The following is a 25,204-nucleotide window of genomic DNA, read 5'->3' on the forward strand; positions in this document are numbered from 1 at the left end:
GCCTGTGTTTGCCCAGCCTGGTACTCTGTAGCAGTTTTCTTAAGTTATAAACACTCCATCTTCCAGGGAAGCTCCTTAAGATAGAAGGTGAACAACTCAAAATAGCTTCAGGAAGTCCCTGAAACTGACCAGATTCACTAGGCCCCTCCCTCTCAGAGGGAGTAAGCAATAAAGAATGCTGAGATGAGCCAAGCTGCAAAGAAAACAGAAAATCTCAGCTGCCAGGAAGAATCAGAAACTGGTGGATCAACCTGCAAGAAGCTTGGGTCAACTGATCTACCTGGAAGGAACACTCTCCAGCCTGTTGAGCTGTCTGCAGGCTGTGCAGTGTGTTCCAGGTTCCCAGCTCTGTGAGCTGTCACCCATGCTTGGGTGGGCTTTGATGATACAGCTGTCTTTGAGTCATTTCTGCTTCCATAAGTAACCCCTCATCCATATTCCTGTAAGCAACCCCAATAAAACTCACTTGTTCACCAAGTTGGACTTTGGTGATATATGTACCTTGGTCTGTTGTGGGATCCCTATCTGGGATGAGTAGACGTGTGTGCGTGCGTGTGTGTGTGTGTGTGTGTGTGTGTGTGTGTGTGTGTGTGTTGCATTGTCCCAGGAAGTCTTGTCACAGAGAACCTGGGTCTTGAGTTAGTCGTAAGAAAGATGCTATTTCAGAGAGCAAAGAGAAGACGATATGTTGGACTTCAACTGCTTTGAGTACGGTCTGTCCTCATTTCTCTGGGCCCAATTCTTTGGGCCTGTGCTACTTTGTATGACTCTTATTCATGAACTAAGTACTATTAATGATACATTACTTGACCTGAATTTTGCCTCGACATTGATGCAGTGGAAATCACTGAAGAGAAGTAAAATAAAGTTAATACCCACTGAAAAGAAATGACTAGTCTCTGGCTTATTATTAGAACTGACCTTCAATCTAATTTTTTATAGTAAGATCAAAAATACTAAGAAGTCTGACTGCCTAGCCATGTACACCATATGCTAGGAGTCCTCAGCCAAGGCCAAATATGGGAAAAGTCAAACAGTGTATAGGAAACAAATAAATGAATCATAATGTTGGGTAAACTGCAATTTGGCATAGACCCATAAACACAAACCAAAGAAGTGTCTCTGTGAAGATGTAAGAAATAGCTTTGGAAATGTTTCAGAAATGGATTTGAGTTTGAATTTGACCCAAAGAACTGACTACAGTTGAACCTTGTCCTGTGAACCTAATACCAAATGTTTTCCACTAGTTCATGTTCGCTTACCGGTTCGTCCATGGATCAGGGATGAGGCTCCCTGCAGAGTGAACTGTGCTCCAAAATGACATTGGCCGTCATGATGATGCCTACCAGAGCCAGGCTGATCCCTAGCTGTGGGAAGCAAAGATAATACCATCTAAAAGCCAAGCACTGGAGTGAGTTCTGGGCTCAAGCATGCAACTAACTGTATACTGTTGGGTCTAATACCTGATTTGCTATAAGGGGATGTTTTAATTATAGAATTCCCTATTTTATGGCTGAAGTCACCTTGTGAATAAGCAGAACCAAAAGGAGGAAAGAATGTGGGCCTGAGTTCTTCTAAACATGTCAAATTTTGTGGACTATGTTCTAGACTCAAAAGGAAATACAAAAACGACAAGATACAAATCTTCCTGTCTCAAGAACTGTAGGGGATCTTGGGAGATGGCTTAGTGGCTTACTGCACACACATGACGACTCAAGTTTAGATTCAGCACACTGATGGAAAAAGCTGAACGTGGGGGCAGAGGAGATGATTCGCACCTGCTGCTTTTCCAGAGGACCAGAGTTCAGTTACCAACACCCAAATCAGGCAGCTCACAATTGCCTGTAACTCAAGCTCCAGCAAATCCAACACTCTATTTAGGTCTCAATGGACACGGACACACACACACACACACACACACACACACACACACACACACACACCAGGTGGTCCACAACTGCTTATATCTCTAGTGCCAATGGACCCATTGCCCATGCTCATGAATAGAATAGAAATTGATTAGTTGCTGAAGAGTGGGTTACTGTAAGTGAATCTGGCATCCCTTGATAACATCTGAATCCATGTTATCAGTGTGCAACTTACCATTCTTGTACCCACTCCCCCATTGTAATGACCGCCACTAAAAGGAACTCACGAAAGCCAAGCACATAACAAAGCCTTGACCTTGAGCCTTCCACACCAGGGTCTAAATAAATCTCTTGCCTTTATGAAGTCCTCAGGCTATAACAATGTAAAATGGCCCAAGAAAAGTACATCCACAAAAATGTTCTGGACAAATCAGGCATGGTATACCTGTAATCTCAGTACTCAGGAAGCAGAGACAAGAGCCTCATGTACTGTGCTGTGGCTATCCTGGCCTACATTAAGAAAATCTGTGTCATGCTGGAAAGATAGTTCAGCAGTTGAGAGCACGAGTTGCTCTTCCAGAGGTCCTGAGTTCAATTCCCAGCAACCACATGGTGGCTTACAACCATCTATAGTGGGATCTGATGCCCTCATCTATCATAAAGGCATAAATGCAGATAGAGTGCTCATATACATAAAATAAATAAATCATTAAAAAAAAAAAGGCTGGATGGTGGTGGTACATGCCTTTAATCCCAGCACTTGAGAGGCAGAGGAGGAAAATCTCTGTGAGTTCAGGGTTCAGGGCCAGTCTTGTCTACAGAGTGAGTTCCAGGACACAGAGAAACATTGTCTTGAAAAACAAACAAACAAAAAAAAAAAAAAAAAAAAAAACAAGTCCTGGAAGTTCAGTGGAGTGTTCACTCCATCCAAGGAGAAAGACCACACACTCACTGGTTAGTTGTCCACTAACCCAGAGGGCAAGGGAGATTTAAGACATGCCAGCCAGAGTGAGGGAAGAATTCAGAGACAGGGAAAGAAATGTACACACTGAAAAGTGTAACATTAGAAAAACATATAAATAGTCAGGTGGTGGTGGCACACGCCTTTAATCCCAGCACTTAGAAGGCAGAAGCAGGCGGATCTCTGTGAGTTCAAGGCCAGCCTGGTCTACAAAGCAAGTTCCAGGACAGCCAGGACCATTACACAGAGAAACCCTGTCTTGAAAAACCAATAAATAAATAAATAAATAAATAAATAAATAAATAAATAAATCAAACATGTAAGCTTGGTCTGCTGAGACAGCTCATTAGGTGAGGTGAGAAGCACACAAGCCAGATGACCAGTCCCTAGAACACATGCACATACACACATGCACACACGCACACACACACAAACTCACACGAGTAAATTTTAAAATAGAATAAAATTTAATAGTTTTTTAAAAAGAAAAAAAAGATATGAGAAAACATCCAGACCAGATTGGCCTGGCTCTGTGAGAAGTTACGGAAGCAAGCCGTGGGGAAGAGGATGGAAAGTAAACCAAGGCTTGGCTGGAAAGGTTCACTTATAACGAGTGTCTCTTCTAATCTAGTCTCGGTACATTGCCAAACTATAGAGCCAAAAACCATGCTTCGAGAAAAAAATTGATGAGAAAATTAAACAAATGAGGCAGTTCAAAGTAAAGAGATCGAGCTGTTCTGAAGACCAAAAAGTGCAAGGGGACAGAGTGTCTCAATCCTCAGTCCAGCTTTCTGTTTGTCGACTGTGAGCATCTTCCCAGATGGTCCAGGACTGTACAGTCCACTGGGTAAATGCTCACACATCGTAGTCTTAGATGGAAGCCAGATGTGAAGCAGGAGTCCTTAATAATCATGCGACCTTTTTTTTTTTTTTTTTTTTTTTTTTTGGTTTTTCAAGACAGGGTTTCTCTGTGTAGTTTTGTGCCTTTCCTGGAACTCACTTGGTAGTCCAGGCTGGCCTCGAACTCACAGAGATCCACCTGGCTCTGCCTCCCGAGTGCTGGGATTAAAGGCGTGAGCCACCACCACCCGGCTCATGCGACCTTTTAAAGCTTCTTCGGAAATAGTAGGGGTGTGGCTTACTGCCATAATAACACAATATGTAATTACATATTGTCTCTGTACTTATTTTAGAACTGATGGGGCCTTTAGAAACCATACGGTCTGTGCCCAGTTATTTTGCAGATGAAGCTAAAATGTTTAAAAGGATTGACTTAAAGTGACCCAGGAAATCAACAGTAAAATAATGTGTTTAACACAGAACATTGTTTGAGGTAGACGTGTGTGGAGGTAAATCTCCAACCCAATAAGTGGTACTTCTTTTTTTTTTTAAGATTTATTTATTTATTATGTACACAGAAGAGGGTGCCAGATCTCATTACAGATGGTTGTGAGCCACCATGTGGGTGTTGGGAATTGAACTCAGGACCTCTGTGTAGTCGGTGCTCTTAACCTCTGAGCCATCTCTCCAGCCCCAGTAAGTGGTACTTCTAACAAGATGATCTTCCTGTGTGTCATGACTGATAAATCTTCGCTGTACTTTGCTGAGGAAATGTCTTCTTTAGTCAAAATTTCAATGTCTTTTAGAGACTTTTAGTTGCTCTTAGCAGCATATGTTCATCCCAGGACAGTGGCCATTGAATGTATGTTTTATCCTAAGTGAAGCCTATTTGATTACTCTGGGATCCTGAGCAGGAGTCCTGGGTCTTAAGAAGTTGTACTTCATCTGTCCCAAGGCCCAGCCTGCTGCTCTACTCAACTCCACTTGCCCTTTTACCTACAGACACCGAGGACTTAGTACCTCTGTAATCTTGAGTAAGTTACCAGTCCAAATGCTGTGACAATTAAGAAACTGTGTAGCATGTCAAGATGGCTCAGCAGGTAAAAGCATTTATCTCACAGTCTGATGACCTGAGTTTGATCTCAGAGCCCATAACGGGAGGAGAGAATCAGTTTCTAAAAGTCATCCTCTGACTGACACACATGCACGCCCACCCTCACACATCATATACATACAATAAAATATTTTTTAAGAAATGGATTTTTGGCACACACACAACCCTCTGTGTTCCTACGGTCACTCATCTGTTGCCAGGACTATTCTGAAAACTCCTAAATCTTCAGGCAGCTAACCCAACTTTCAGTCCACCCTGCTCTTTGCTACGAGAAGTATCTCTTTAAATGAACCATGTCAGTCCTCCCATCTGAAATCTGGGATGGCTTAGTGTTGCCTACAAATTAGAACCCACACCTAAGCATAGTGTCCGTATCCCCCACCATCTGGTACATTCGGGACCTGATAAATATTTATCGGATGGATCACTACTGTCTATGCAGAGAGCCTTTTACCAGCATCTCCCCTCTGGTATTCAACAATCAAATTTAGTAAGTGCCCATAATGTGTTGAATATTTGTTGTTGTTGTTGTTTTGTTCTGTGTAGGCAGAAGTTTCTGTCCTGCCAGCAGCTCCCAAATAAACACACTGAGGCTTATATTAATTATAAATGCTCAGCCAATAGCTCAGACTTGTTACTAACTAGCTCTTACATTTAAATTAACCCATATTTCTTATCTATGCTTCGCCACATGGCTTGATACCTTTTCTCAGTACAGCATGCCCATCTTGCTTTTTTTTGTGTCTGCTCACAACTCTGCCATTCTTCCTCCCAGCATTCTCAGTTTGGCTTTCCTGCCTAACCTTACTCTGTTCAGCTCTTGGCCAGTCAGCTTCTTTATTAAACCAATCACAGTGACATATATTCAAACAGTGTAAAGGAATATTCCACGGTTCTGAGTTTGTTTGTTTGTTGGGTTTTTGTTTGTTTGTTTGTTTGTTTGTTTTTGTTATTAAGACAGGGTCACTTATAGCAGAGGCTGGCCTTGAACTTAATATGTGCCCAAGGCTGGCTTTGATTTCCTCCCAAGTGTTGGGATACAAAGAGGTCACCTCCATGTCTGGCCTCAGTGTGCTGGATCTGAATAATGATTATTTTATCATAGGATAATGCAAAGAAATGAGGACCTAGAATTTAGAGCTTTGCCTTTGGGGGCAGTGCTGGCCTTTCCAGAGAGCCTCCTTAGTTTCTCCATCTATGTAGTAAAAGGTAGAGTTAAATGATCCCTACGGTCTTATGGTCTCTGATGCTAGAATCCCCTTGAAGATGGAACCAGGAATGTTAACCCACAGTCAGCCAGGATTGAGCTGCGCAGCTGCTTGAGGTCACCTTACTGTGTCTCTCTCATCCCTTCCTCTTAGAATCTGCTGACTCGTGGCACCAGACCGGAAATGTTTGTTGTGATGGACAGACAGGGGAGCTCTCACACCTTCAGCTGTCACTCCACCTTCTGACCAAGAAAAAAGAGAAAAAGAAAAGAAGGCCTGAGGAAACACCTAAGTCAGTAAAATACTCGTCTCAGTTCGTACCTAGAACCTACATTGAAAAAAGACAAACATGGCTGCCTACATTTGTAATCCAGCTCTGTGGAGGTAGAGACAGGTGGATTACTGGGGTTCACTGGCCAGCCAGCCAGACCTAATTGGTGACTTTCAGGCCAGTGAGAGACCTTGTCTCAAATGATATAAAGCACAAACAAGAAAAGGAAAAAAAAAAAAAAAAAAGAGGCTGGAGAGATGGCTCAGCAGTTAAGAACACTGGCTGTTCCTAGAGGACCCAAGTTCAATTTCCTAGAACCCACATGGGAGCTCACAACTGTCTGTAACTCAAGTTCCAGGCGGTCCAACACCTATACACAGACATACATTCAGTCCAAGCAGCAATGCACATACAATAAAAAGAAAAGTTTAAAAAAACAAAAAACAAACAAACAAACAAACAAAAAAAAACGATGGATAGTGCCTGAGGGACAATACCAGAGACTGACATCTGGCTTCCACATATGCACACACACATGAACAAATGTACCTGCACATAGACACATGTGCAGAGAGAGGTGGTGGGGGGAAACCCTCGGATTAAAAAGAGGTGGCTCAGTGACTAAGTAAATGTGCTTGCTGCCAACCATGCGGGCCTGAATTTGATCCCTAAGACCCACATGGTGGAAAGCGAGGTCAATTGTCCTCTGACCTCCACACAAGCACAGAGGTATGCATGTGCACACACACCAAATACATAAATAAAATGGACAAGAAAAAAAGAAAGGAGGGAAAAGAAGGTTCACTCCAGGAAGTGCTGACGCTGACTCAGCATGCTGCAGGTCTGGAATTGGAGCAGGAAGTTGTGTAGAGCTGAAGGGGCCTTGCAGGCTCCTGTGAGAATGAGAGGGAAAGGTCAAATAAGCAGAAAAAAAAGGTCCCTGGGGTGGGGGTGGGGGGTTAGAAGTCAGGAAGGCTTTGGGGATTCTCACTTCGGGGAAGCTCTTGTGTATCAGACCCCTCATCCTGGGTGGTAGCTCCGCCAATCAAGCATTTCTATCTCATTTCACAGCTGGGGAATCCAAGGCCCTGATGAAAGTTCCAAAAATCATAACTAATAAATAACCCCGGGGTCCAAATGTATCCCTCCAAGGACCTGAGTTCTTATTTTGCACAGCCCGTGAAGCATCTGAAAGGAATTCAGGAAGCCCTGAGAGTAAGTCTAGATGCTCAGGGACTACGCGGTGCACAGTAAAGAAATGGGCACTGTACTAATGAGGTAATACTGAATCCTGAAGTGCCAACATTAGCCACGGGAAAAAGGAGAGTTACAGTCACCATACTAAATGGCTTTAGGTCATAAAAGAATCTGCGTCCCTTTGGAAAGACAAAATGACATTTCCAATTCCTTGAGTGTGACTGTGGCTAATAAGCTGGGTGTGGCAGCAGGCATCTTGTCCACAGCTGTCTGAGCAGCTAATCTCTGGCAGGAAGCTGTAACTGCTGTCTGCCTAGGGACATGCTGCTGTCTAATCTCCTGGCTTCACAGTCAGCTTGACATTTTTTGAGTCTGACTCACTCTCTCCCAAGCCTCAGTTGTTCTGAGCCAACGTAGACTTCTTTTACAGTTGGCCTACTTAGACACGAATGTTAGTGTTGGAAAGGAGATACATTAGAAGTCACCCACTACAACCCCTTTGTGCTGTACATGAGAAAAAATGAGCCCCAGATGAGGCTTTTCCATGTCTTGTTTGAATTGGGGTGGGTTTAGGGGTGAGGCATGGTGGGACCTCAGCAACAGAGCCTGTAGAGAAGCAGAAAGGTGGGAACGGGCAAACCGAGAGCCAATGATGCTGCCTCTGCTTCAGGGCTACCAGGCCTGGAGGGAACACTGGACATAGACCCAGCCCCCTGGAAGAATGGATTGTGTCAGCAAAGAATCTCAGGAAGTAAGCCAGGCAGTCTGAAGTTCAAGGCAGGGCTTCTGTCCAAGCAGGAAAATGTGAGAGTGAATTAGGCTGAAGGTCAGTTATGAAAACTAGACTAACATATCCAGTCGGGTGAGAGGGTATAGAGAAAAGTGAGGAAAATGGTACATCAGACTGCCAGGGTATACAGAGTTCACCAGAGGTATGATAAACTCCTCTCCCCTCCTTTTTATGGGAAGGGTTGATTTGAGACAGAGTCTCACTGTGTAGCCTTGGAATGTGCTATGTAGACCAGGCTGGCCTTAACTCATAGATATCCGCTTGCCTTTGCCTCCTGAGTGCTGGGATTAAAGGTGTCTCTGGCCCCTAATTATGTCTTTTTTTTTTTTTTTTTTTTTTTTTTTGGTTTTTCGAGACAGGGTTTCTCTGTGTAGCTTTGCGCCTTTCCTGGAACTCACTTGGTAGCCCAGGCTGGCCTCGAACTCACAGAGATCCACCTGGCTCTGCCTCCCGAGTGCTGGGATTAAAGGCGTGCACCACCACCGCCCGGCCCCTAATTATGTCTTAATGTTCCTCCTTCAACCTGGACTTGTAGAACTTAGCCGTCTATCTATCAAGGCTAGGTCAGAAGATACCTGCTCTCTGACACGGTGCATTTGAAGGCAGATCACTCCCACTCCCTGGCTTGAGTAGATTTTTTTTTAATGGCCTGACTGCTGGGGCAGGGGAGTCAATCTTGGAGTCAGTGTTCTTTGTGGGGTAGCCACTGCCAGGTCACCCATGCCGCAGGGGATGATCCCATACTCATGTACATATGAGTAGCACAAAATGGACTCAGTGATTATTTTTTAAGGAAAAAAAAGACATGAAGCTGAAAGGGAGTGGGAAGGAGAGAGTTTCAAAGACTACATTTTTTTTTTTTTAAAGAAATGGCCTGGAAGCCCCCTAGATAATCAACAGCAATGGGAATCTGGAACACACAATTCTGGATTCTTAGTTCATCCTTACTTGGTGTTTACACATGACTGCACCCAGATTGAACAATAGTATGCTCCTGTCAGCCATCCAGCTGTCAACTGGAAAACTTCCTGATTGATTCCTGACCTAGTGAGCAAGAGAGAGCTTATAGACCTAACTGAGAAGGGAGGGTGGAGCAGAAAAGGTGTTAAATGTGGCATAGGGGGTGTTTATGACCAACCTTTTGCCAGGAAACAAGAAATGGGGGGAAAGAAATCGTGGTAAGGTTAAGGACAACTTTGCCAAGCACTGACATATGAGATGACTCATGGAAATTGTAACCTGATAATAAGGGGAACTTACATTTGAGTAAACAAAGTATTGTCACATAGACGATCTCATTTAATTTGTAGACAACCCTGGGGCAAAGGGTGCTGTGTGTGTACCCCCATGCATTCATACACACAGTGTTGTTATAATCTTCTCTTTACAGGCATGATCAAATCTCTGACAGAGTGACAATGGCAAATGTCAACTGTTCTGAACATTGCCATGGAATCTAGAAGCAGGTCTGTCTGTCTCCTGGTCCAAAGTCGTAACTGGCTGCTTTTAAGATTGAGGAGGTCACCGGGCAGTGGTGGCAGCCAGGCAGCGGTGGCGAAGCTAGGTGGCAGTAGGACTCACCTTTAATCCCAGCACTCGGGAGGCAGAGGCAGGCGGATCTCTGTGAGTTTGAGGCCAACCTGGTCTACAGAGTGAGTTCCGGGACGGCCAAGGCTACACAAAAAACCCTGTCTCGGAAACGACAACAAAAAGATGAGGCTGCTCCTCTGACCTGAAAGCCAGAGGCCTTTTTAAAATCACATAGGATGACTTGCAGAGGTTTTTTTCTGAGATATGACTCAGAGGGATTCTCAGTAAACTACAAACTTTTCTAGGTTGTTTTATAATAAAGATAGAAAACCATTAGTCAGCTGACTTTGCAGAGAGTTGGCTGATACAGAGCAAATCTCTGCTTGAAACAGACATGGTTCACCTGGACCTGAGAATCTGGGGCAGGAGAGAAGAAAGAGCAAGGACAGTTATTTCTTACCTGCGTGTGATCCAGGGGCCGTAGAGGATGACCTGAGTCAACTCCAGACACACAGAGAGGAAGCTTCAGGGAGGTGGGATGGAACCAAGAGAGGCTGCTCAGCTGGTCCCTCTTGTTGATTCATCTGTGAGGGACCTCCAAACACAGGCACCAGGGACAAGCTCTGCAAATGATTCTGTTGTATTTAAGCAGAATGCAGTTTTGTCTCCTAATCTATAGGTGTCCCCCTCAGAGGCACAGAATTGGTTTTAATAACTCTATGCTATGATGCAAATCTCTGAATGTATAAAACAAATTTTATGAAGTGGTTTTTAATTACAACAAGAATTTCAATTTTGCTTCAAAAACATCTTTACCAGAACTTGGGAGGTAGGTAGAGGTGGGTGAATCTCTGAGTTCAAGGCTAGCCTGGTCTACATAGTGAGACCTAGTCTCAAGAAAAAAAAAAAGTCTTTTCTATGCCTACAAAGGATGAGATTCCTCAACTTGTTGTCTCTTTCCCACAAAAATTATCTAGTTAGTTTTTGTTAAGCTTTAAATCTGAAATATCCCCCACAGGTTCATGCGTTGAATGCATGTTCCTCGGCTGAGGGTGCTGTTTTGGAAGGCTTTAGAACCTTTCGCTGTCAAATGTCACTAAGGGCAGGCTTTTAGAAGCTCTCACCTCATTCTGTCTATTCCCCAGCCCGCTGTGCTGTGATCTCCCACTGCCACAGAGGGAGCCATTCTTCCATGCTGTCATTACCTCTGAAAACCCCTCTGAAACTGTGGGCCAAAGCCAGCTCCTCCTCCCTTGTTTCTGCCAGAAACATGACTTCAGTGATGCAAAAGCAACTGATACAGTTTTCAAAGAACATTCACCCACTCAACACCAATCTTACTGAGCTTGAGCATTCCTATTCAGGAAATAGAGCCAGGTACAAGGAATACATGCTGGCGGGGGAATGAATCCTTATGTCTAAAGTCATTCATGGAATGAATTCGGGGACCTAGAACTTCAGAATTTCAGCAAGGGTCATTGCGGCCCCACCCCACAAGCCAGTGCCTCAGTTACCCATGCCAGGGAGCTAAGAGGAGAAACAGCCTAGCCCCGAAGATCGGCTTTTGCAACTCTGCTCTACCAAGTCTATCTGGAAGAAGAACAAGGTCTTTGGTTTCTGGATTTCCCTTTTCTTTGTCTATGAAACAGAAGGAAATCATTAAGGTCTGCGTTTGCCAAACTCGTCTTCTAATTCTAATGCTTCTGTCTGCCTGGTGGTTCCATCTTTTCTGGGATTCCTTTCGTCTCCTTTGATGCTGATGTACTGTGAGGCTCAGTACCATGCAGGCCTTTGGTGCAGCGAGTCTCCCAGCAACTGGCACTCACACAACTACTTTGGAATTCTGCTATAAACCGAGGTTGTAAAAAAATTCAACTTATACTATTACAATAGTTAACTTTTGTCAGCTTTTCTGGGTCACTAGTCCCAGATATTTGCTCAAACATGATTTTGGATGTTTCTTTGAGAACATTTTCGAAGCAATTAACATTTACATTCGTGGACTCTGAGTAAAGGAAGATCATAATGTAGTGGGCCTTATTCAATCACTTGAAAATCTGAATAGAACAAAACACGAGCTTCCCCTGAACAGGAAAGAAATCTCAGCAGATGACCTTCAGACTTGAGTTGCAGCATTGGCTCTCTCCTGGGTCTGCAGCTGGCAGGCTATCCTGCGGACTCTAGCCTTGTCAGCATACAGCCTAAGTTGATTCTGGAGGCTGGAGAGATGGCTCAGTGGTTAAGAGCACTGACTGCTCTTTCAGGGGACCTGGGTTCTATTTCCAATACCACATAGTGGCTCACAACTACCTGTAACTCTAGTCTTGAGGGATCTGATGCCCTCTGGCACCAGGCATGCATATGGTACACAGATATACATGCAGGCAAAATTCCCATGCACATGTCTGTCTGTCTGTCTGTCTCTCTCTCTCTCTGTCTCTCTCTCTCTCTCTCTGTGTCTCTCTCTGTCTCTCTCTGTCTCTCTCTGTCTCTCTCTCTCTCTCTCTCTCTCTCTCTCACACACACACACACACACACACACACACACACACACACACACACACACACACAGAGTTGCATATACATAAGCCTGGAGAAAGAATCCTGACTAATACAAATGTGACCAGGATTTCTTACCTACGATGTTTTCTGGCAGAAGGCTGACATCCACTGCTTCCTGTGGAAAAGCAAAACTCGGGAGCAGTATATTTTCCATGACTCTTGGTTTCCACTCCTAAAACTGAAGGCCTTGCTGGAGAAGTGGGGTTGACAAAGGACATAGAAGAAGCAGTTCCAGAAAATGAAGAAACTGATTTATTACTAACAGACCATGCTTAGCGTTTAGGAAAATACTTTCTCTAATAACCAAAAACCAAAGAAAGAGACTGAACTGGAACAGAGGGATTGGGAGATAATTCTTTTCTTGGCCTCCTGAGTCACTTCAGATCAAGATCTTAATTGAAAAGTAGAACTTTTTGTTTAGTGTGTGGCTTGGCAGTGAACCTATGTGTGACCTTCAGCAGGCATGCTAGGTGGGTAGATGAGATGTTCAGAATAAAAAAAATCATAGCACCCTGGCACGTGGTGCCACAGTCAAAGAGATAAGCAGGACGGCCCCTCTAGGAAGGACTTGCTGTCCAGAGTGTGGTCAGAAGACAGCCGTCAGCTCTCAGTTCCTTCTGGATTGTCTCAGCTGCAGGAAATCAGCTTGCCCTAGATGGGGTGAGTCCCCAGGCATCTGTGTTCAGTGGTTGAGTGGGATACAGGCGAAAAGATCCAGTCGGGATGCTCTGGAGGACAGCATGTGCTCAAGAGCCTTTGCTTGAATGGAGGCTCTCTCAGACCCTCTGTGAAGTTTGACTTCCTCTCTGCACTCCACTTCCTCCCTTCTTCTGTCACACATATTGATCCCTAACATAGACCCAATCCTATTTCCCTCAGTATCTGCTTCCACAGAAACCAACCTGTGACATTTGTAGACAATTACCTTCATGGCAGGCAGAATACGAGGAAACGTATTGTGAACATGAAACCACACTTAGCGAGATGTTCAAAAGTGAGAATCACGGCTCTGTATAGATCTGGGACAGAAAAATGAGCTGCATTAGCTGAAAAGGAAATGTTCCATTAAGAGTGGGGGAGGGTCTTATGGAATTCACTTGTTAATAGTTCGTGGAAATTATCAATAACTAAAGTTAGCCTCTCTCTTTCCCTTCTCCCTCACCTCTTGCTCTCCCTCTCTATCTCCCCCTCTTTCTAGTTCCCACTCATCATGGTGCCTTGTCTGTGTTTTTTGTGTTAGATCTGGTCTTCTTTATTTTTTTAAGATTTATTATTCTATGTATGTGTTTGCCTGCACACATATATGTGCATCATGCATGTGCTTTCGTACATCCCCATCAGAGGTCATTGGATCCCCTGAAACTGGAGTTATAGATGTTATAAGGCACCATCTGTGTTGTGGAATATTATTTTAACTAGGCAATGCTGTGTTACATTTGTTTATGCTGTGGAATAGTACTTTAACCATGTGAAGGTGTGTTACATTTGTTTCTGCTGCCTTTGTTAACGATGTAAAGCTGTCTTATAGTTGTTTATGCTGCACTTGTTTAATTATGAAAAGATGTGTTGCATCTGTTTCACCTTGCCTGCCTAAGGCACCTGATTGGTCTAATAAAAAGCTGAATGGCCAATAGCTAGGCAGGAGAGGGACAGGCAGGGCTGGCGGACAGAGAGAATAAATAGGAGGAGAATTCTAGGCTTGAAAGAGAAGAGGGGGATACGCTCAGGCCAAAAGCCAGGTAGCCACCAGCCAGCTAGACATGGGAAGCAGGAAAGTAGGACTTACAGAAGGAAAGAAGAAAAAAAAACACGCAAGGTGAAATGTAGATGAAGAGAAACAGGTTAAGTTATAAGAGCTAACAAAACATTAGCCTAAACTAAGGCCGGGCATTCATAACTAATAATAGATTTCTGTGTCATGATTTGGGAGCTGGTTGGTGGCCAGAAGAAAAAGCCTAGTACACCTGTGAGTTCTGGTAACCTAACGCGGGTCCTCTACAAAAGCAAATGATTGTAACTACTGAGCTATCTTACCGGCACCCTATATCCACTCTTACAGCTTACCAAATCACATGACCCCCAAACAGAAACTACAGAATATCAGGCTCAGTGGCCCCATTCTCTGTCACCTTAGAGGATCAGAGCCTGTGGCCAGCTGATCATCTCTGTGGGTCCTCAAGTAAGTCCTGACCTGGCTTCCTCCTCAGCCATCAACCATGGCTGGAGACTAGGTCATTTGGGATAGAAAGCTACCTTCCTTCTAAGGTTGTAGATAGATTATTTTCTAAGAAGAGGATGTGAGAATGAGATGAGTGCCTCTAACATGAAGTGCTCACAGCTACGATGCTGTGGGAGAAATGCCCAGCTCTGAAGTCAAATAGTCAGGTCTGGGTCCTTTACATACCACCTGTTAGTTGAATTAAATTGAATAGAGTCAGTTAGTGTTGATCCTGTTTCCTCAGCTGAAAACATAGGGATAGTTCTTCCGATTCAATGGTGTTTTTAAAATTTGTTTATGTAAAAAAAAAAAAAATGACTTTGCATTTTGTTTGTTTCAAGACAGGGTTTCTCTGTGTAGCCCTAGCTGTGCTGGAACTCACTCTGTAGACCAGGCTGGCCTCAAACTTACAGAGATCCACCTGCCTCTACTCCTGAGTGCTGGGATTAAAGGCGTGCACCACTACCGCCCAGCTAAAAAAAAATGATTTTACAATTTTAAAAGTTGGGTGCAAAGATGTGCACCAGAAATACAGAAGTAAGATGCAGTTTCTGCTGTGGACAGCCGTTTTCATTCTCATGAAGGAGGAAAGTAAGAGAGCACATAATTATGGTCCTAGGGGATATGGAGTGAAAGAGAAAATCACACTTGGGTTAGGTGTCCTCCCTGTGTGCCCTCAGTGTGTGAATTTGTGTGTTAGAGTCAGAAAAGAAAAAGGGGGGGGGGGATAGAAAAGTCTTGCAGAAGAGATAACCCTGCGTAGAGGCTTGACAAGCAAGAGGAAGAACTATATGGAGGGATGAGAATATCATGTACCAGATCATACATGCGTGAGAGACTGGTCAATTTCAGAGACGAGACAGTGGGTGAGCAGGACCAAAATAAAGGACAGCGTCTGGCATGGAGCCAGGCAGGAAGTGTGGTGTGGCCACTAGAGATGAGGCTGGACCAGCGATGAAGCTGGGTCAACATAACTTCTCTGAGAAACAAGAAGTGAAACAGTTTGTGGGGAGCGCTAACCAGAAGTGCTCCAGACAGACCAGCACCCAGCACTAGACGGCTTATAGCTCAGGAATTAGGCTAAGCTGTCTCATGAATGTGTCTCTGGGAGAAAAGTATTATCGTCTTTATTCTGCAAGACTTGATTTGAATAATTTTCCCAAGTGCACCTGGTATTTTAGTTGGGATCCCCAGGAGCAGACCATGGGAACAGAAGTTAACTGCAAGTAGTTTATTTTGGAGGTGATTCCAGAAAAAAACCAGTTGGCGAGTAGGACTGTGAGGCAGAGAAGGGGAGGGGTTACTGTATATCGTGCACTATCAAGCAGGTCACCACTAAGGGTACCTGAATCCCGTTGGGAATTTTTTGGAAAGCATTGAAGAATAAACCTCAGAGTTTTTTCCAGCAGGAGATGAGGCCAGGCTATTTCTCTACTAGTCTCACTGGTATCGTTGTTTCAGGGCTGTTTTTCAAGATGTTTACTCTGGCATTCCCAGGTTTCTGGCACAAAAGCCAAGCACACTCTTCAGGCAGCGTCAACATGTATTCTCAGTCAGCCGTCCTCAGTCATGTGTCAGTGTGGGCTGAGAGGGCATGAAAAGACACTGGCCATACATACTACATGCAAGGAACAAGTCAGGCCGTCAGTTTGGTTACAAGCAGTCTAGCTTGGTTTTTATTTGATGACTTTCATCATCGGTCTACCAGCATGGGTAGGACATGGTAGAGCAGAACCATTCACATAGTAGTAGCCAGGAAATAGAAAGAGAGGCAGGAAGTGGAGAAGAGGCAGGGTAAGTGATAATATATCTACAGAGACCTACTCCTAGTGACTTGCCTCCTCCAGCTAGGTCTCACCTCCTTTAGTTTTTAGAACATCCCAAAATGGGGACCAGCCATTCTTTTGTAAGTAGGAGTAGTAAGGAAAAAACTCAGGCAGTTCAAGCTGGTTTTGAACTTGTGACTCTCCTGCCACCCTCTTGAGTACTGTCATTGCCGATGTGTACCAGCCTTTTCAGGGATACTTCATATCCAATATCACAGCCTTCTGCTTTTGCCCCCCCCTAGGCTGCTAAAGTCAGTAAAGCATTTTCCTTCAGGACCCTGTAGGAGCAATCTACCCCAAAGATCTCTCTTTCAAATGAGTTCACATTTTTACAACTTTGCACCCTAAAACTTGTGATGGTTGGGATCTGGCCAATCCTTTGGATGCCTTCAAAGTATCTTTCCTATTTTCCCACAAAAAGTGTTTTTTTTCCTTCTTCTCCTCCTCTTCCTTTTCTTGTTATTTTTAAAGGCACTAACCTCTGTAATACCACACTTTTATTTTAACTACTTCTTTTCCCAGTGAGAACACACATCTTTTAAACTTTTCTGTGGTTTTTGCTCCTGAATCTTGCTATAAACCTGGCTATAAGAATCCAAAATTAATGGTGCCACATCTTGAATGCTCTCTTTTCACGGAATTTCCCCTACCAAATCACTCTGTCATTTTTAAAGTTGGCTTCCCATTAAGTTTCAGGACACTGACAAAGTAGAGACAAATTCCATGGCCTCTATAGGGATTTGTGTTCCAATTCCCTACAGAGATTTGTCTCATCTGAAACTTCATTAAGTGCAATCTCTACTGTCCACCTTTCTTTTTTCTTCTCCTTCTTCTTCTTCTTTCTCCTTCTCCTTTCAATTTTATGTGCTGAGGGGTTTTGCCTGCATGTATGTCTGTGCACCATTTGCATACCTGGTACCCAGGGAGGGTATTGGATTCCCTAGAAATGGAGTTACTCATGGGTGTGAACATAGATCCTCTAGAGGAGAAACCAGTGTTCTTCACCTCTGAGCCATGTTTTAGCCCTACATCACTTAACATTTCTAACAGCATTCTCTCTTCTGAGCTCTCAGGAGAATTGCTTATTAATCTTTGCTTACAGACTTTTAGAATTTTTATCACCTACTTCCCCAAACTCTTCTAAAGTGCTCCCAAAAACCAGTTGCACAGTGGGTGGGTCTTGCCACTTCAACTAATCCAATCAAGGTAATCTCTCACATCATGCCTAGCAGCTACTCTCCTGAGTGAGTCTAGATCTCAAGTTGACTATTGAGATTGACCATCATAATAATCATACTTAGAGTACTTTCTAGAAAACACAGTAGGTCCTGATAAATGACAAATACATAATTGATGGTTGGTGAATGTTTGTGGATGAATTTATTAAGTCAATACAAATTAATCACTTAGTATTATTTTTGCTATAAAAAGGCTTAGGGTGGAAATCAGGAGGTTTGGAAAAAAGGCAATTTGGAGGCCTCTCTCACTAGTATGGGGACCTCAGAGAGGTTGTTTAGATTTGCTAAGCTTTACTTTTCCAATCTTCAAACTTCGTTTGACAGCCTGCCCCGGCCACTGCAGTTAGGGTTTTGAGAACGAGTGTGGAAAGATAAAAGCACAGTCAAGGAGGTGCTTATCCCACATCTGTGTCCTGGATTTGGATCAGGAGTGAGACATGTGTTGACCTTTGGATCCCCATTATCTAAGACCAAGTATTTTGGGGTCACTGAATTTATCAGCCAAGCCTTTTAGTTACAAAAAACATCAGCCAGGCAGTGGTGGCGCACGCCTTTAATCCCAGCACTTGGGAGGCAGAGCCAGGTGGATCTCTGTGAGTTCCAAGCTAGTCTCGGCTACCAAGTGAGTTCCAGGAAAAGCGCAAAGCTACACAGAGAAACCCTGTCTCAGAAAAAAATAAAATAAAATAAGTACTAGTTACAAAAACCATCAAAACAAACAAACAAACAAAAAAAACCCTGAAAACCAACCAAACAAACAAACAAAAAAACCCAGAAACTAATTCTGGCTAATATAATCAAAATAGGAGTTCATTGGAGGCTACCTTGAAGGTCTCAGAATAGACAGAATACTTAACTAATGACCAGGAAACACAGGTAAGATAACACCACAGAAACTTCACTGTGCAGTGCATATCAGTACCACCACTAGCGTAAATTCTAAACTTTCCTACTTGTAATTTGAGGTCTTCAGGGAGATTGGGTCTTATTCTCCAGTAGCCATGGATGCTGGAAGGTGATTGGCGTCTCCCAATTTCCATAAGTGGAAGAAGACATATTCTCTCATCCTATGTGGTAAAATAGCAGTTTCCCCAGATATGAGAAGGGGGCTTATATGCTAAGCAGCCAATAAGAATGCCAGCCCCATCCAAGACAGGATGTAAAGGAAATGAGGTCCTGGTAATAATCGGGAAACTTAGACTAGGAAAAGGGCAGGGTTTATTGAGCAGCAACACTGACTTGAGACTTTGCTAGGCAGTGTTTGGGGTTCTGGGTACAAAGACCCAGTGCTCAAGGTGCTCAGCCAGTTAGGGAATATAATACCACCACTGTGATAAGGAAGGGCTGTAACCAAGCTATGACAAAAGACAGTGGAGCATAGAGCAAAGGATTAGTTCTAGAAAGCATACAGTTTCTCAGAAAAGCTCTCAGGGAGGAGATAGGTCTTGGAGGCTTGCGTCAGAAGCACGGCCAGCTCTGGTATTTGTTAATCTTGCTCATTAGCCAGAATCTGGGTCATGGTATTTCCTGTTCAGTCCTTTCCTGTTGCCACCAACCACAACACATATGCTATTACAGTTAAGGTCTAAAATTAGCATTGTTAGGGCCCCAGAACTATTAGGGTTCTGTTTGTTTTCTTCCTTTGCTCTCCCCAAGTTTTGACAATGGCAAAACGTAATGGCTGCTTCTGGTGCTTTTCACTATTTTAGCTGTAAGTGTATACTTAGAACCAGCATTTAAATAATAGCTCAGCCATGGATCATATCAGCTGCTGATATGATCGCCCTAAGACCCAATTCCTCAAAGATAAAACAGGAAAGAAAAATATTTGGCTCCCAGAACCACTGTGGGGATTAACTTGTGAGACCTCCTGGGGGTGCCAGCATTTTGGCCATTAGCAGCAGGATGAGGCAGTTCACATATCTGTGAGCTTGAGGATGCCTCTGTTGGTCCCCCTTTGGCTTAGGGGCTTTCGTGCAGCAGCAGAGGGGCTACAAGAAGAAAATGTCTTCCAGGAAAGCAGGAGCCCAGAGAATGTGCCAAAAATGTAAGACTATTGGAGTAAAGGAGAAACAGAATTTCCTCTTAGCTGTGAGACGCCCCCTCGACACTGCCTCCATGGTGGAATGAGAGCCTGGCTTCTGGATTTGCATGACGCTTTCCAATCCTATGAGAATGATTTCAAAAACAGCTGTCCTGGCTCCAGGAAGGTTCGTCTCCGTTCTTTACGAGGAAAAAAACGATGTACCCAGACGCCGGCCAGAGCAGGCTCCCTTCTCCATCAAGATCTCGGAAGGGTGGAGAACAGAGTGTCCACTAAGTAGACATTGTCACACGCTGTCCCCACAACATCTGAAATGTGTGCGTAAGGGCAGGTTGAATGCCATTGGTGGGGCAGCTCTCTGCCCTGTCTGAATCCTAAGCACAGTGTTTGAAGGGAACGTGCCACAGGCTGAAGGGATTTCATAAAGGCTAGATCCAGACATAAACATGCTGTGTGACTTGGAACAGACAGTGAAGTGTGCGGCGTGAGAATTAGCTCTCCTTTCTGAGAGTCCTTGAGTATAATTTAGGAGCCTCTTCTTGCCAGTAAGGCATGGTGTTCCCTTCTAACCTGGGAGTTGTGAGTAAATTCTGATCCTTTGTTCCTGTCACAGCCATCCACTGAGAACCTACATCATCCCAGGAATTGGAGGGACATATGGGATCTCAGGTCTCATTCTAAGAAAGGAGGGGAAGTCGCCTTGTAAAAACCCAGGCTCCTCCTTTTGAGGGAAAGGATGACTGCCTCTCTCGACTGCATATGGAGAGAATAATTTCATGCAGAGAAGCTTAGTTCTGGTGTTTGCCAAGCTCCTCATCCCATCTGGGGGCAAGCCCAGGACTGGGAGCAACCGAGCAGCAGAACATGTTGCTATGGTAACTTGGCATCACACACCTTTGCTCCTTTGTGTCAGCCTCCCCCTACCCCAAACCTCTAAATTACCTTTATAACCAGCGTACCTTTTCAGAATATGGAAAGCTTTTCTTAATTTTCACACAGACAGTTATAAAGACATTTTTTTCAAGGCACTGGGACAAAGGGACAATGCTTCCTTTTGAAGATTGAGGCTCTTGCTGATCTTGCTTCCTGGCACACAACTAGATAACTGAGACCCAGACTAGCTTATCTTCTGTGGAAGATTTCCCTTTCAAATTCCCTTCATGTTGGTGGACTTTATCACCATGTTGTTTCAACCTCATACTTAAACAACCCTAAAAGAAAATGAGCCCATTAAACATGCTGTGCCTAGAAGCATCCCTGTGAGGTAGAACTAATTTTCCTACTTTACAAATGGAAAAATAAACTTCAGTGGTCCTGGAGCAGTAACATGAGAGATGGTGAACGGGTGAGATGGGTCAGTGGATAAAGGTACTTGCTGCTAAGGCTAATGACCTGAATTCGATGCTCGGGACCTGCATCGTGGAAGGAGAAAACTGGCTTCTGACAGTTGTTCTCTGACCTTTACAAGCATGCTGCTACGTACAGCATGCACACACCTGTACACTCATGCACATGCATGAGGACACATTCTCTCTCTCTCTCTCTCTCTCTCTCTCTCTATCTATCTATCTATCTCTCTCTCTCTCACACACACACACACACAAAAAAAAAAAATTTTAAGATGAGGAAAGGAAATAAGAGAAAAAAAGAAGATGAGAAATGGAACCAGGACTTTGACTTCAAATTTGATATGTCACTCATATCTCAACCAATGTTCAGTCTCTTTCAGCCTTCAAAATTTTACAAATATACAGGTACATCCAAAGCAGCAGCCAGCCTGTGCTTTGGTTTCTTAAAAACAGCTTTATTAGCCAGGCTTGATGGAACACACCTTTAATCCTAGCATCAAGGAGGAAGAGGCAGTCTACCCATTTTGCTAGGCACTGGTGGTACATACTTGTAATCGCAGCACTAGGGAGGCTGAGGCAGGAGGATATCCAAGAGTCCAGTGTCAGCTGAATTACATAGTGAGTTTGAGGCAAGCCTGAGCAAATTAGCAAGACTCTGTCTCAAAACAAACAAACAAACAAACAAACAAACAAACAAAAAACCAAAGAAAGTACACACCCATTACAACTTTGTATACAATACAATGGTTTGTAAAGTTTGTAAGCTGAGGGATATGCTGGGCTAATTCACTTGCTGTGGGGTTTGCCCACTTAAAACCTACGCTCTAATCATTTTTCAATATGTCCACAGAGTTGTGAACGATCACCACAATCAGTTTTAGAGCATTTGTATTCTCTCAAAAAGAAGCCAAAGGTCTTTTAGTTGTTATTCCCAATCAATTGTCCCACACTCATTTCTATGCCCAAGCCGTAAGCAGCCACTAATATACTTTATATCCCTGTAACTTTTCCCATTCTGGGCACTTAATATTAATGTGTGTGTGTGTGTGTGTGTGTGTGTGTGTGTGTGTGTGTGTGTAGAGAGAGAGAGAGAGAGAGAGAGAGAGAGGAAGGGAGAGGAAGAGAGGGAGAGAGGGAGAGAGTGTGTGTCTTTCTTCATGACTGCCTTTTACTAAGCATGTTTTCAAAGTTCATGCATGTTTGGATATAATAGCATAGCCAAGCAGTATTATATTTCTTCATTTACTCATGAGTCATTGGGCATTTGGGTTATTTACTATACCTTTGGCTGTTATTAGTAATGTTGCTATGAATGTTTGGGTATCAGTTTTTGTGTGGAGCTGTGGTTCTCATTTCTCCTGGTTCATGCCTAGGAATGGTCTAGCTGGACCAAATGATAATTCTGCATACTGCCAGACTGTTTCTCAAAGTGATTTTGCCATCTTACATCCAACTAAGAAGGCGTACGAATTCTAGTTTCTCCCCACTCTTGCCAACGTTTGCTGAAATCTCTCTCCCTTTTTTTTTTTTTTTTTTTTGCTTCATTTTATTTCACAGTTGCATTTTCATCGTTTTTGATGGTTACGAAGTGTTCTGTGTCGGTTGGTGTGCCGTTACTTAATCACAGCTTTAAAGTGGAGGCTTTGGATCTTGCCCAGTTTCGCACTGTTGTAAACCGTGGGACCTGAATTATTACCACACACTCCTTTTCTCCCTTAGTCTCTTTCCTTGATGTATGTTCCAAAGCAAACAACTGATACACACAGGTTTGATATGGCTTCTCTGATCACTCTGCACAGAAGTGGCCTGTTTGTAAAATGCCACCAGCAGAGTTGGTGCCTGCCTCCCTCCCCACAGCCTCTGTTAACAGAAGTATTTGTCGCCTTACTCAGGAGAACTAATAACACCGGTGTGTTGTATAAAAGAACCATAGGTTGCTTTGATTTGGGTTCCTTGTGCTGTTGGGAACTTACAACATTTAACAGCCATCAGATAGCTCAGTTGAGTCACGGAGCCAAGGAAGCCAGGCAGTGCAGGAAGGTCCAGGGATCAAAGCAAAGAGCAGAAGTTGGAAGAAATTCCCTGGGTGCAGGCGACCAGTCTAATGGGTAAGTAGCTGTAGGTGAAGAGGCTGCTGGGAAGGGCGCTGAACTGATCTCGATGCTTCCTTCTCCAACATCTGCTGCATTCAGCGCCTCTCCTAGCTCTGCTTCTCCCTCTCTGATCATTCCTTCTCGTTTTCTTTGAGAGCTTTCCTGGTCACTTCCCTCTTTGGCATTGGCATTCTCTAGAATTCCATTCCTGGATTCTTTCAGCATCTGAGTCTTTCTGAGGAAGTTCTAATACTATGCAAATTCCAAAAGCTCCCATCTAGTTACCTCCAGCTCAGGCTTTTCTCCCGGAGTTCCGGTTTCTGCTGTCTACCTTAACTGAACATCTATCTCCACGGGAAGTCGTCTAGGCACTTCGAGTCCAGTGTTTCCCCTTAGGTCCCTTCTTTCTCATATACCCTGTCTTCATGATGGTAGCAACATGGGCCCCATCTCCTCAAGCCAGGAAATTGTTCCGAACTCTCCCCTACACTAAATATTCCTAACCGTACATGGTTTTCTCCCCTAACATACTAGATTTGTTTGATTTGTGTTTTCTCCCAGTAATCGTGGCACTATGGCACACATTAGAGTTGTATTGGTGGAAAATGTCACCTTAGGAAGGAAAATAAAAATGAACTGAGTGAACATGTACATAGAATGAAAGTAGACTCACTATGGACCCACAGCCTTCATGGTAATTCCTCAGGCTTCAGCAGAAATGGAGGTTTCCTGGACCTTTCTCTAAAGGGTCTACATCAAGTCTGACTTGGTTGTAACAATGTTAAACCTCATGGTTCAAAATTCCTGGGAGAGCTTGAAGACCAACACTAGTTAAGAAAGTAGGGGTGGCCGGGCAGTGGTGGCGTACGCCTTTAATCCCAGCACTTGGGAGGCAGAGCCAGGCGGATCTCTGTGAGTTTGAGGCCAGCCTGGGCTACCAAGTGAGTTCCAGGAGAGGCGCAAAGCTACACAGAGAAACCCTGTCTCCAAAAACCAAAAAAAAAAAAAAAAAAAAAAAAAGTAGGGGTGGTTCAGTGAATTACTGGTGCAAGAATAGCTGTGGAGAAAGACCCTTGTGTCCTACAGGCATTTATCAAGAAGAAAGAGTTGGCATGAGATGGATGATCTATCCAGAAGCTGTCTGCCACATGGCTGTAACCTCTGGCCCCGTCTTTCTGCTTCTAGTTTTATCCTTCTTGAACCCATGTTCTGCTGTAATGATCTCCCACAACTCAAGTCAGAGAGAGAAAGAAAAGTGTAGACTTTGAAATTCTTCCTCACTTCTTAGCAGGTTGGGGGCTGGCGGAGAGACTTAGAGCAACACCAACTGCCTTTTACCTGAAACCCCACTCATGTCCACCTCTGCAAAACCTTCCTATTATTTCTGCTCTTCATGATAGCTCCGCATCCAAGACAGTGTGCTTAGTATGTAAAAAGCAGCAGCTGAGACTGAAAGGAATTAGTAAAACTGTCCTAGGTATTAATGATAAGGTTTGGGTGGCCTTGGCGAGGTGGCCCATGGGTGAGGAAGACTCGCTATACAGACCCAGCGGCGGGCTGTGGCGCATGCAAAGTCATTCATACCATGAGACACAGCATCTACGTGGAGAGTTTATTATAATAGAGAAAGAGGGGGAAAGAGAGAGAGGGGAAGAAAGAGAGAGGGAGAGAAAGAAGGAAAGCGGAGGCGTGCACACCTCATGGCGAGAAAGGGAGGAAGGAGAAGAGGAAGAAGAAGAAGGGAGGGATCTTTCCCCAAAGGAGGCCTTACGTCAGGACGCAGGGCGGGTCCCCAAGGGAGGGGGCAGAATGCCAACATTAACGCCCATGACTGCTAAGTAGTGACTGACCCCAAGCTCACCACACCGGTTGTTTTTATGCAGTGCAAGGGCTCAAGCGTGGGGTTTTTGTGCCTGCTAGGTGATCGCGCTACCCACTGAGCTACATCCCCAGCCCGGGCACAGATTTTCTCCTGATGAAACTTTCATTTTACCACACAGGTATGCTCTTGGATAACTTACTTCAATCCTAAACCTCCTTTCACATCTGAAGAATAAGCATAATGAAATGGTACCTACACTTTCACGAGGCTCAC

The sequence above is a fragment of the Peromyscus eremicus genome, chromosome 1 (assembly GCF_949786415.1).
Source record: "Peromyscus eremicus chromosome 1, PerEre_H2_v1, whole genome shotgun sequence".
NCBI classification, from domain to species: domain Eukaryota; kingdom Metazoa; phylum Chordata; class Mammalia; order Rodentia; family Cricetidae; genus Peromyscus; species Peromyscus eremicus.